The sequence below is a fragment of the Chiloscyllium punctatum genome, chromosome 37, assembly GCF_047496795.1.
Source record: "Chiloscyllium punctatum isolate Juve2018m chromosome 37, sChiPun1.3, whole genome shotgun sequence".
Lineage (NCBI taxonomy): Eukaryota > Metazoa > Chordata > Chondrichthyes > Orectolobiformes > Hemiscylliidae > Chiloscyllium > Chiloscyllium punctatum.
Window position 1 is genome coordinate 4,441,859 of NC_092775.1, and position 12,651 is coordinate 4,454,509.

At 44.9% G+C, this 12,651-nt stretch overlaps 1 long non-coding RNA gene across 1 annotated transcript in view; it reads right to left on the minus strand.

Annotated features, from left to right (window-relative positions):
- Positions 1 to 2,361: 2,361 nt before the first annotated feature.
- The window catches only part of LOC140463210 (uncharacterized), a 43,216-nt gene continuing 32,926 nt past the window's right edge, over positions 2,362 to 12,651 (minus strand). The window contains exon 2 of the long non-coding RNA XR_011954629.1: positions 2,362 to 2,859. This is a non-coding gene — a long non-coding RNA (uncharacterized lncRNA). The remainder of the gene's footprint in view (positions 2,860 to 12,651) is intronic.

A 12,651-nucleotide genomic window follows, 5' to 3' on the forward strand; every position in this document is an offset into this window, starting at 1 on the left:
ACACGTACACACACATACACACACACATACATGTACACGTACACACATGTACACACACACATACACACACATACATGTACATGTACACACGTGTACACACACACATACACACACACATGCACACACACGTACACACACACGTTCACACACCCATACACACATACACACAAGCATTCACATATACACACACAAACAAACATACACACACTCATACACACACACACGCACAGGCACACACACAGACACACACATACTCATACACACACATACACACACACAAACAAACATACACATACACACACAGAAATAAACATACACACACATACACACACTTACACATACACACACATACACAAACATACACACAGACACGCACCGACATAAACAAACATACACATACACACACATACCCATACACACACACATACATGCACACAAACAAACATACACACATACACACAGACACACACACACAAACATACACATACACTCATACACACACACAAACATACACACACAAACAAACATACACACACATACATAAACACACACATACACACACACAAACATACACATACACGCACAAACACACACACATACACAAACATACACACACAAACAAACATATGCATACACACAGACACACACACAAGCATCTACATACACACACACAAACACATACACTCACACATACACACACACATACACAAGCATACACATACACACAGACACACACAAACACACATACACACACACATACACACACATGCATACACACACATCCACGCACACATACACACACAGAGACACACAGAGACACACACATACACACACACGTACACACACACGTACAAACACACAGACACACACACACTCACGCACACATACGCACACACATACACACACACACTCATACACACACACGCACAGACACACACACAGACACACACATACTCATACACACACACGCACACATACACACACACACTCACGTACACACACAGACACACACGAACACACACGCACACATACACATACACACACACTCACATACACACACACATACACATACACATACACACATACACACACGTACACACACACGTACACACACACATACACACACACACTCACGTACACACACAGACACAGACACACACGAACACACACGCACACATACACATACACACACACTCACATACACACACACATACACATCCACATACACACATACACACACGTACACACACACGTACACACACACATACACACACACACGTACACACACACAAATACATACACATACACACACGTACACACACACACGTACACACACACACGTACACACACACAAATACATACACACGCACATACAGACACACACATACACATACACACAGACACACACACAGACACTCATATGCACATACACACACATGCACATACACACACATACACACACACGCAAGTACACACACACAAACACACATAGGACAAGCCAAACAGAGAACAGCCAGGGAATTCCTAGAGGCATGGCACTCATCCACAGACTCTACCAACAAACACATCGACCTGGACCCAATATACCGGCCACTACAGTGGACAGCTGGAACTGACAACCGGAAGCGGCAGATTCAAACCACTACAAATGCCGGAGGAAAGATCACAGAAGCGCTTCACAGGAGGCTCCCAAGCACTGAGGGTGTCACCTAGACAGGGGACGAAACGTTTGCAAGACAAATTCCTCGCTCGGCGAACAGAACCACAACAACGAGCACCCGAGCTACAAATCTTCTCACAAACTTTATCCACCCTCTCCTTTTCCCCCAGGGTCTGGAGGATGCGATGTGCTGACCACTTCCCCGATGGACTCCTGCTCAAAGATGCTTTTCTTTAAACATTTCTCCATGAAGGACAGGTGCTACAGAAAGGTCCAGACTGCTCACTGGATTCTGCCAGAAATCCCATCACAGTCCATGTTGTTCAACCCCCCATAAGAATCCATCAGAATACAGTTTATCTGTTTTTGATAATGAGATAAATGTTCTTTACTCAGAGTGGTAAGGGCATGGAATGCCCTGCCTGCCAATGTAGTTAACTCAGCCACATTAGGGAGATTTAAACAATCCTTGGATATGAACATGGATGATGATGGGATAGTGTAGGGGGGGTGGGCTTAGATTAGTTCACAGGTCGGCGCAACATCGAGGGCCAAAGGGCCTGTTCGGCGCTGTATTGTTCTATGTTCTATGTTCTAAATCCAGATGGAAATGTAAGCTGTGCGGAGGATATGAAGAGAATGGTTAGGGATATAGAACTGGGATCACAGCACTCCAATCAGTAACGTGTATTAGGTTGAAATTGTAGACTTACCCCCTCAAGGTTTATTGGTACAATTGTGTAAGCTACAAAGATGGAATCTATTATGCTTCTGCTCTAGCAGATTGGGAATGATTGATTTACAGAACACTCTCACATCTCTGGGGAGGAAAGCTGCCTGCTGTGATGGAAAGACATACTCAGTCTTTGGATGACAAGGCATAGTGCTGCATGTTTTCCATCATTCCCAGGGCTGCCTCATTACTCTGCTCTCTGTCACTTATCATATCTTAGATTTTACAGTGTGCTTTACTCTGGGATGAGTCCAAAAGTACAAGACATTTAATGGAACACGGAATTGATGCACTCAAGCTGAAGCTGATGAAATCCAATGTGGTTTGTCAGACAGAGATGGAAAATAAATCTCCTCGAGTAATTGAATCCAATCCAGGAGGTCCTATGGGTGCAGCATTGATTTGTAGGATCCATATCTTGTCTTTGCTGTGATCTCTGCTGCAGTCAGAAACCAGTCCTGATACCCTGTAGAAAGCAGAGAGTCAGGATTTACAACAAGACACCACTGGGGAAAAATGAGACCGTGATAGTGAGATCAAATGGTCAGCCATGCATTGTCAATTCATGACCAACTGGCCAGTCAGTCAAAATTCAAATGATCTCTCATGAAGCAGCCAAACCAGCCCCTTTCTTTGTACCTTAACAAGATGCCTCTCATTCCATACTGGTTTGAAGTAGAGATTCTGTAATTGCCCCAAGCTCATGATCCCTCTTCATTGATGTTAATGCCCCCCCCCCACCCCCCATGACTGCTGGTTTCAGTCTCCTTAGAAACAGGGACTTGACTGCACACAGCATGGGAACTGTGGCCTCTGTAGACTGATAAAAGCAATCCACAAACACAGAGCAAAAACATGCAGGAGTTTTATTTCAGTGAAGAATGTAGGAAGTTAAAAAAACCTTCTCCCTTTTGAGGTGAGCTGACAGTGATTTTGCAGACATCTCAGCCAATAAAATTCTCCAAGGAGCTCATTGCTTTGTAGAGTGTGGGATAAAATGTTAATGAACATGTCATCGATGATTGAGAATTTATTCCCAGCTTTGTGACTCCACTCGAAGCTGCCACTTTGTCACCCAGACTCTCAGCTGAAAGTGACAGTGCGATTTATAATACATAAATGCAGTAGTCTACACACTCATTAAATGTGTAGAAAATTAATTAAATCCCAGGGTCTATACAGATAAAGAAACTTCAGGTGTGCCTGAAAGGAGCAAGACAAAAGTCCAGATGTAATGGTTTATTCTTGGATGTGTTATTGTAACTGTTTCAATTCTGGATGAAGAATCTAAAGAGCAAGATTGATAATCCTGTGAGTGTAAGCTGCATGTCAATCTGTGAGGGGCTGGAAATCTCCAGAGGAAAAGCTGGATGTCAACTGAGCAAGTTGCTGTGTGTGCTCCTAACTCCATGAACAGTGCTAATGGCTGGGACACCACCCACCTCCAAGTTATGCAATGGCTATAATGAGCACTTCCGTGGAGACATTTCAGCTGCAGGAAACTGGATGTGTTCAGGATGGAGCTGGGCATCATCTGGGTTCGCAGTCAGAATGAGGAGGGACGGCCTTTCTCCCCATCAATCAAAGGAACAACCTTGGATCAGCTGGGATCCTACTGAATGGTGGAGCAGGCTCCAGGGACCAAATGGCCTCTTCTTATTCCTATTGCTTAGGGTCTTATCTTCCTTTGACCAAGGAGCTGTGGCTGGAGGTATAGCATTGTACCGTTTTAAAATAGTAATTTGCAGACGGTGCTCACTTTAAGCTGGCTCATAGATCGTGATTAGATTGAGCCGTAGAAAGCAAGTAAGACACTGGACCTAATTGTTCAGAAAAACAGCCAGCATCGTTGTATGAAGGTTTTGTCCGAAGCTGCAACCAAGTCACAAAAACCCGACAGGAGGTACCTGAGCAGCTGAAGAGTTAGAACCCAGCTGTTAAATCACAATGTAATTTGCTGGAGAAACTCAGCAGGTCTGGCAACATCTATGCAGAGAAAACAGAGTTAACGATTCCAGATTTTCAGAGCCTTAGGTCCCTGAGCTCTCCTCTTATCATCTGCAGGAGGAAGACCAAAGGGAGTTACAGTCTGATAACCAACAGGTTTCATTATGGCCCCTCTTTCTTGGCTGTTAAGCCCTGAGGTGGAACTCAAACGCATGAGTAGACAATATTGCCCTTTGAGCTTCCAAATATATGAACAAATCAATGGCACACCCATGGGCTCACCCATCTCTGGACTAATAGCAGAAGCAGTAATGCAAAGGTTAGAACAAACAGTCTTACCGCAAATTCAACCCAAACTCTGGGTCAGATATGTGGATGACACCTTTGTAATCATTAAAAACACAGAAATAGAGAACACACACCGGATCATCAACACCACACTCACAGGAATCCGATTCACTAGAGAGGAAGAAAAGGACAACCAACTCCCATTCCTAGACGTGATGGTACAGAGAACACCGAACGGAGAATTCACCACAAAGGTTTACAGGAAAGTCACACACACAGACCAAGTCCTAAACTACGAAAGCAACCACCCAACACACACAAAAGATAAAAATCACACACCAGGTTATAGTTCAACAGGTTTAATTGGAAGCACACTAGCTTTCGGAGCGATGCTCCTTCATCAGGTGATTGTATAACCTGGTGTTCTGTGATTTTTAACTTTGTACACCCCAGTCCAACACTGGCATCTCCAAATCATGACACACAAAAGAAGTTGCATCAAGACACTATTCAAAAGGGCCACAACACACTGCAGCACACCAGAACTGCAAAAAGAGGAAGAAGAACACCTTTACAATGTATTCGCCAAAAACGGATACCCCCGCAATTTCATCAACAGATGCCTAAGGGAAAGACAACGGAATGAGGACATGCCGCAACCCAAAGGACTAGCCACACTACCATACATCAAGAACATTTCTGAACTGACAGCCAGACTACTATGACCACTAGGACTCATAACAACACTCAAACTAACAGCCACACTCAGACAACAACTCACCAGGACGAAGGACCCGATACCCAGCATGAGCAAAATCAATGTAATGTACAAAATCCCATGCAAGGACTGCACAAAACACTACATAGGACAAACAGGAAGACAGCTAACGATCCGCATCCATGAACACCAACTAGCCATGAAACGACACGACCAGCTATCCCTAGTAGCCACACACGCAGATGACAAGCAACATGAATTCGACTGGGACAACACTACTATAATAGGACAAGCCAAACAGAGAACAGCCAGGGAATTCCTAGAGGCATGACACTCATCCACAGATTCTATCAACAAACACATCGACCTGGACCCAATATACTGGCCACTACAGCGGACAGCTGGAACTGACAACTGGAAACGGCAGATTCAAACCTCTACAAATGCCGGAGGAAAGATCACAGAAGCGCTTCACAGGAGGCTCCCAAACACTGAGGATGTCACCTAGACAGGGGACGAAACGTCTGCAACACAAATTCTTTCTGTATTTCTGTGCAGGTGAGTGAGATCTCCTGAGTATGTCACCTGTGACACCTGGGAAGGTATTAGCTGGTGGTAGATTCAAGTCTTAATTCCAAAACCTGAATTCACAATCTAAGTTGACATTCCCAGTGCAGCATTAAGTGATTGCTGTATGACCAGAGGTGTCTTCCTCCAGGTCAATGAACAAGCTAAGTACCTGTTGCCCTTTCAGGTGCATGATTTACTTTGAGAAAGACTCGGGGAGGGGAGGTGTTCTCAAATACTTATATCTCAATTACCATTGCTGAAGCAGATGTCCTTGTCAATGATGTCCTTCTTCTCTGTGGGAACTTACTGCGTGTAAATTGGCTGTGCATTTCCTCCATCATAACAATGCTGAGATGTTAAATAAAAGATGTAGGCCACTTTGGGAAGTCCTGAGCTGGTGAAAGGCTATATATTAATTTTAGATTTTCTTTGTTTGAAGGATATTGAGGGAAAGTAGAAGACAGGTTGAGATCAAAACACTGACTTACCAGTTTCCCTGGTCTGTCTATCACTGAGCAGCTCCAAAAAGTAGATTTGAAGGGTTATTCCTTATGGATGTAAGAAACTGCAAGCTAATTTCATCTTCATTTATCACCCATGACAAAGAGAGAAAGCTTATATATCTACATATCCATCATCTGTTTCATCAAGTTACAATATTGACATGTGTGTATTGTACTTTCAAAACGGTTTGAATATTTCATATTACAGGCATCTTGTTACAGTTTTGCCGAAGGGGCTCCACAGGGAATGCCTTATTTGAGAAATGTAACTGGTAGACATTGCAAAAACTCTGACACCACAACAAAGACTTGCATTCATATGGCACCTTTAAAACTTCAAAATATCTGAAAATGTTCCACAGGAACTTTGTCAATTAAAGTGTAACACTGACTAATGTGAGGGGCATGTGCCCTGATGGAGGGTCATTGACCTGAAGAATTTTCCCAGCTCCTGAATGAGATGGGCATTTTTAAAGTTTATTTGGCAATGACACGATAGAGAGTGAGGGATTAGGAGAGGTCTGCTCCTGGTTCGCAGCCATTGTGCTGCGAGGCAGGATTACATAAGAACAGCAGAAATACGAGCATAGAACATAGAACATTACACAGCAATACAGGCCCTTCGGTCCTCAATGTTGCGATGACCTGTGAAACCGATCCGCAGCCCATTTATAAGGTGACCATATAGAGGTTTATAAAATCATGAGCGACACGGACAGAATAAATCGGCAAGCTCTTTTCCTGAGGTGGATGAGTCCAGAACTAGAGGGCATAGGTTTAGGGTGAGAGGGGAAAGATATAAAAGGGATCAAAGGGGCAACTTTATCATGCGGAGGATGTTACACGTGTGGAATGAGCTGCCAGAGGAAGTGGTGGACGCTGGTACAATTATGTCATTTAAAAGGCATCTGGATAGATATATGAATAGGAAAGGTTTGGAGGGATATGGGCCAGGTACTGGCAAATGGAACCAGATTAATTTAGGATATCTGGTCGGCATAAACAAGTTAGACTGAAGGGTCTGTTTCCGTGTTGTACATCTCTATGATGCTATATTACAGCCTAATATTGGCTAATTCCACATTGACCTGGGCACCCCATCAGCAGAAGGTCTGAGGAAATACAAAACCCAGTGATGTTACCAGGGAAGTGGTCTGACAATTGAAAATGGATGAAAGGATGGAGTCAGGTGTGGTTCTGATGTCAAGGACTAATAAATAAAAGATGTGCATTTATATAGCGTGATTCACACTCTCAGGATGTCCCAGACTGTTTTCTTGGAGACCATGAGACTTAAGAGCAGAAGAAGACCGTTCAGCTCCTCAGGCCATTTCCTCTGCCATTCAATGAGGTCATGGCTGACCTGATCATCCTCAACTCCAGTTTCCTGCCTCTTCCCCATAATCCTCGATCCCCTTCCTGATTAAAGATCTGTCTCTCGAATGTACTTAAGAACCCAACTTTGACAGACATCTGTAGCAAAAGTATGGTCAATACTGTTCTTTGAAGTTTATTCACTGTTAGACCATGAGACCACAAGCAATAGGAACAGGGGTAACCCATTCAGCCCCTTGCTCATGGCTGATCTGACATTTCTGACATTCACTTTCCTGCCCTTTCCCCTGGATTCCCCGACTGAACAAGAATCTGTCTCCTTGGATGCTCCCTGAACTGCTGTGCTCTTCCAGCACCACTAACCCAGAAGAATCTGTCTCAGCCTTAAATACTGTATACACAAGCACTCTGACCCACAACTCTTTGTGGCAAGGAGTTCCAAAGACTCTCAACCCTCTGAGAGAAGGAAGCCTCCTCATCTGACTCTTAAATCGATGCCCCTTTATTCAGAGACTCTGCCCTCTGGTTCTAGAGGTGAAACCACCTCTCAGCAGTTACCCCTGTCAAAGCCCTTCAGGATCCTACATGAAATCACCCCCCATTCTGTTAAACTCCAGTGAGTAGAGACCCAACATGTTTAACTTTTGCTCATAAGACAAACTTTCCAAAGCAGGGATTATCCTCATGAACTTTGTCTGGATTGCCTCCATGAAATAATATCTTTCCTTAAATAACGGGACTAAAACTGCTCACAGTGCTCCAGATGTGGTCTCACCAGCCCCTTGTACAGTTGCAGTAAGGCTTCCCTACTCTTATACTCCAACACCCTTGAAATAAGGGCCAGCATTCCATGACCCTTCCTGATTCCCTGCTGCCCCTTTGTGCTGGCTTTTTGTGTTTCATGCATAAGTTCCTCCCAAGTCCCAGTGTTGCAATTTTCTTCAGTCTTTAACATTTACATAATATTCTGTTATTTTGTTCTCTCTTCCAAAATGAACAACTTCACATTTTCCCACATTATGTTCCATTTGTCAGTTATTTTCCTACTTCCTTAACTTATGACTATGTCTCGATAAATTGTTTTTATACTGTTCACAACTTGCCCTTCCACCTAGTTTTGTGTTGTCTGCAAACATGATTATAAAACATTCTTTCCTTCTTCCCAGTCATTAATGTATATTGTAAAGAGTTATGGTCTCCGCACACTGGTCACAGGTACCCTTCCCATTTATCTCTCGGCCCCCCCAGGCCCACAAACCTCATTCCTGATGAAGGGCTTATGCCCGAAACGTTGATTCTGCTGCTCCTCGGATGCTGCCTGACCTGCTGTGCTTTTCCAGCACCACGCACTCGACTCTGCATCTGCAGTCCTCACTGTCTCCTAGTTGATTATAACCTCACAATGAAGCTTCTTCCAAGGATGCCAACCTTGAAGAAGTTATCCTCCTCTCTCTACAAGGATCTCAGGGAGTCTCTCTCTCACTGCACCCTCCACCCCCCCCCACCCCCTCCACACAAGTTGTCTCCTCTGCCCTGAAACTCTTCAGCCACGTCCTGAACCAGACTCGCTACCACAGCCACATCTCCTTCCTCAGTACCTGCCTACAGAACCGACTGATCCTGCATGGAATCTAGACTACATTCAGACCAACCAACTTGGACCTAAACAGGATAACCAGTACGTACTACAAATCCAAAACCTTCAGAAACGGTTCTCCTTCTGGATCCTCCGCTCCACACTCACAGCCTTGCATAGCCACCTAATCTCCCTGCAGTCAGTCCGACCTCAGCTGAGGGCCTCAGTCTCCCAGACCTGCAAAGGACCTCTGCTGTTTTACATCCTCAGGAGAATTCACATGCTCAACAAAAGCTTTTTCTTCACCATATCGGACATAAAAGAATGTAAGTTAAACAACCGTTCATGTACCTACCTCAATACTCAGGTATCCTGGACCATTCCAGAACCTTCTCCAGGCCTCTGGAACAGCTCAGATGCCATTAGCCGCCTCAGCCACCACCACCGCGGTGAATGATGACATAATTTCCCCTCCTGCCGCCCCACAAACTGCTGCCACTGCTGACCGTGCCACCTCTGTGATTGCCAGGAAGACACCCACCTCTGCCACCGCCACAAGATCTACCACCACTGGCACCAATGCGATACCTACTCTACATGTCACTCCTGCACCCCTGCAGTTGCCGCCATTTCTGAGACTTCTGTCCCCTGAAATGCCACTCACCTGGACATGGATAGCACCATCGCCGATGTCACTTCCACCACCAGTGACGTTACTCACCAGAACTCAGCCACTGACATCACGCATTACATCACCTCTGCCCCCTCGGGCACTGCCATAGGCTCCACTACCGCCCCCATGGTGACCATCACTTCCATTGGTGATGTCACTCCTGCCCCATAACCACACCCACCCAAGGAGCAGTCTCCGTCCCCACACCCAGCTCCAGCCTCATCCTAGGTCCTAGCTCCCAGCCCTGTCGAGTTTTTACAATACCCCCAGACCTCCCCCTCACTGAGGATGATAGTCCTCAGCAAAGGCTTCACCTTCACCCCTCTATGTTCCTGAATTAAAGAGTTCAAAGCGCGTTGCGATGTTGAACATTTCTTTCGCCACCTACACCTCCGGGCCCACTTTTTCCACCAAGACTCCCAACCACGCACCAAGGATCCCTTCCCTCACCTCCAACACACCCCATCCACCTGGACAACCCATGCTGGCCTGTTACCTGCCCTTGACCTCGTCATTTCAAACTGCCGCAGTGACATAGACTGCCTCAACCTGCCCATCTGCCTCCTCTACTCCAACCTCTCACCCTCACAATGTGCAGCCCCCCCACTCCCTCCGCTCCAACCCCAACATCACCACCAAACCTGCAGACAAGGGGGGCACTGTGGTAATTTGGCGAATTGGTCCTCACCCTCAACAACTTCTCCTTCCAAGTACAATGCATATACTGGTTCCCCGCTGTCATTTCAGGTTCAGACTTCCTGGTATAACTCCAATAAGTTAGTCTGATTTGATTTCCCTTCCATGAAGCTGTGCTGACTCTGTTTGATTAGATTATGATTTTCCAAATGTTCCATTATTACTTCCTTAATAATTCATCCTAATGCTTTTCCAACAATAGATATTAGGCTAACTGACCCATAGTTACATGTTTTTTCAATGGGCTCTGACATTGCAATCCTCTGGTTCTTCCTCAGAATCCAATAATTCCCAGAAAATTACAACCAATGCATCCACTATCTCTGTACTCCCTCGTTTAGGATCCTAGGATACAGGCCATTACCTTTAGCTCCATTAGTTTGTCTAATACAACTTCACTACTGATGGTGATGGTACTTAATTCCTCCCTTGTATTCTTCCATATTAATGAGATGCTAGGATTATCTTGAGTCATAACGTCTGATGCAAAATACCTGCCATTTCCTTGTTCCCCATAACTGTCTGCCCAGATTCACTTTCTAAGGGGCCTGTTATAATGTAGGAATTATGGCAGCTAATTTGCACTCAGTAACGTGATAATAATTAGATCATCAGTGTTTGCTGACATTGGTTATGGGATAAATGATATGCAGGGCACGATTTGAAGTCTTCTGTTCTTGTTTGAATAATATATGTGAACCAGAAAGGATAGGCAGTGACTCAGTGACTCACTTGGGCCCACATCCATTGGTATTTCTGATTGAAGAATTATATGCAGGATCATATAGAGATTTATGATTTGAAAGATGGTCCTGCTGTCACACTACCAGACATCTAGAATTTGAGGTTCGATAACACTTATCAATTACTGAGTATGCATATATTTTCAAGGCTCTTATTATCTTCATACTTCAATTGGGGCCAACTGGCATTTAGAGACATAGACATGTACAGCATGGAAACAGACCCTTTGGTCCAACCCGTCCATGCCAACTAGATATCCCAACCCAATCTAGTCCCACCTGCCAGCACCCAGCCCATATCCCTCCAAACCCTTCCTATTCATATACCCATCCAAATGCCTCTCAAATGTTGCAATTGTACCAGCCTCCACCTCATCCTCTGGCAGCTCATTCCATACATGTACCACCCTCTTTTATATCTTTCCCCTCTCACCCTATACCTATGCCCTCTAGTTCTGGACTCCCCCACTCCAGGGAAAAGACTTCATCTATTTACCCTATCCATGCCCCTCATAATTTTGAAAATCTTTATAAGGTCATCCCTCAGCCTCTGACCTCCAATGAAAACAGCCCCAGCCTGTTCAGCCTCTCCCTGTAGCTCAAATCCTCCAACCCTGGCAACATCCTTGTAAATCTTTTCTGAACCCTTTCAAGTTTCACAACATCTTTCCGATAGGAAGGAGACCAAAATTGCATGCAACATTCCAACAGTGGCCTAACCAATGTCCTGTACAGGTGCAACATGACCTCCCAACTCCTGTACTCAGTACTCTGACCAATAAAGGAAAGCATACCAAACGCTTTCTTCACTATACTATCTACCTGCGAGTCCACTTTCAAGGTGCTATGAGCCTGCACTCCAAGGTCTCTTTGTTCAGCAACACTCCTTAGGATCTTACCATTAAGTGTATAAGTCCTGCTCTGATTTGCTTTCTCAAAATGCAGCACCACGCATTTATCTGAATTAAACTCCATCTGCCACTTCTCAGCCCATTGGCCCATCTGGTCCAGACCCTGTTGTAATCTGAGGTAACCCTCTTCGCTGTCCACTACACCTCCAAATTTGGTGTCATCTGCAAACTTACTAACTATACCCCTCAAGCTCGCATCCAAATCATTTATATAAATGAGAAAAAGTAGAGGACCCAGCACCGATCCTTGTGGCACTCCACTGGTCACAGGCCTCCAGCCTGAAAAACAACCCTCCAC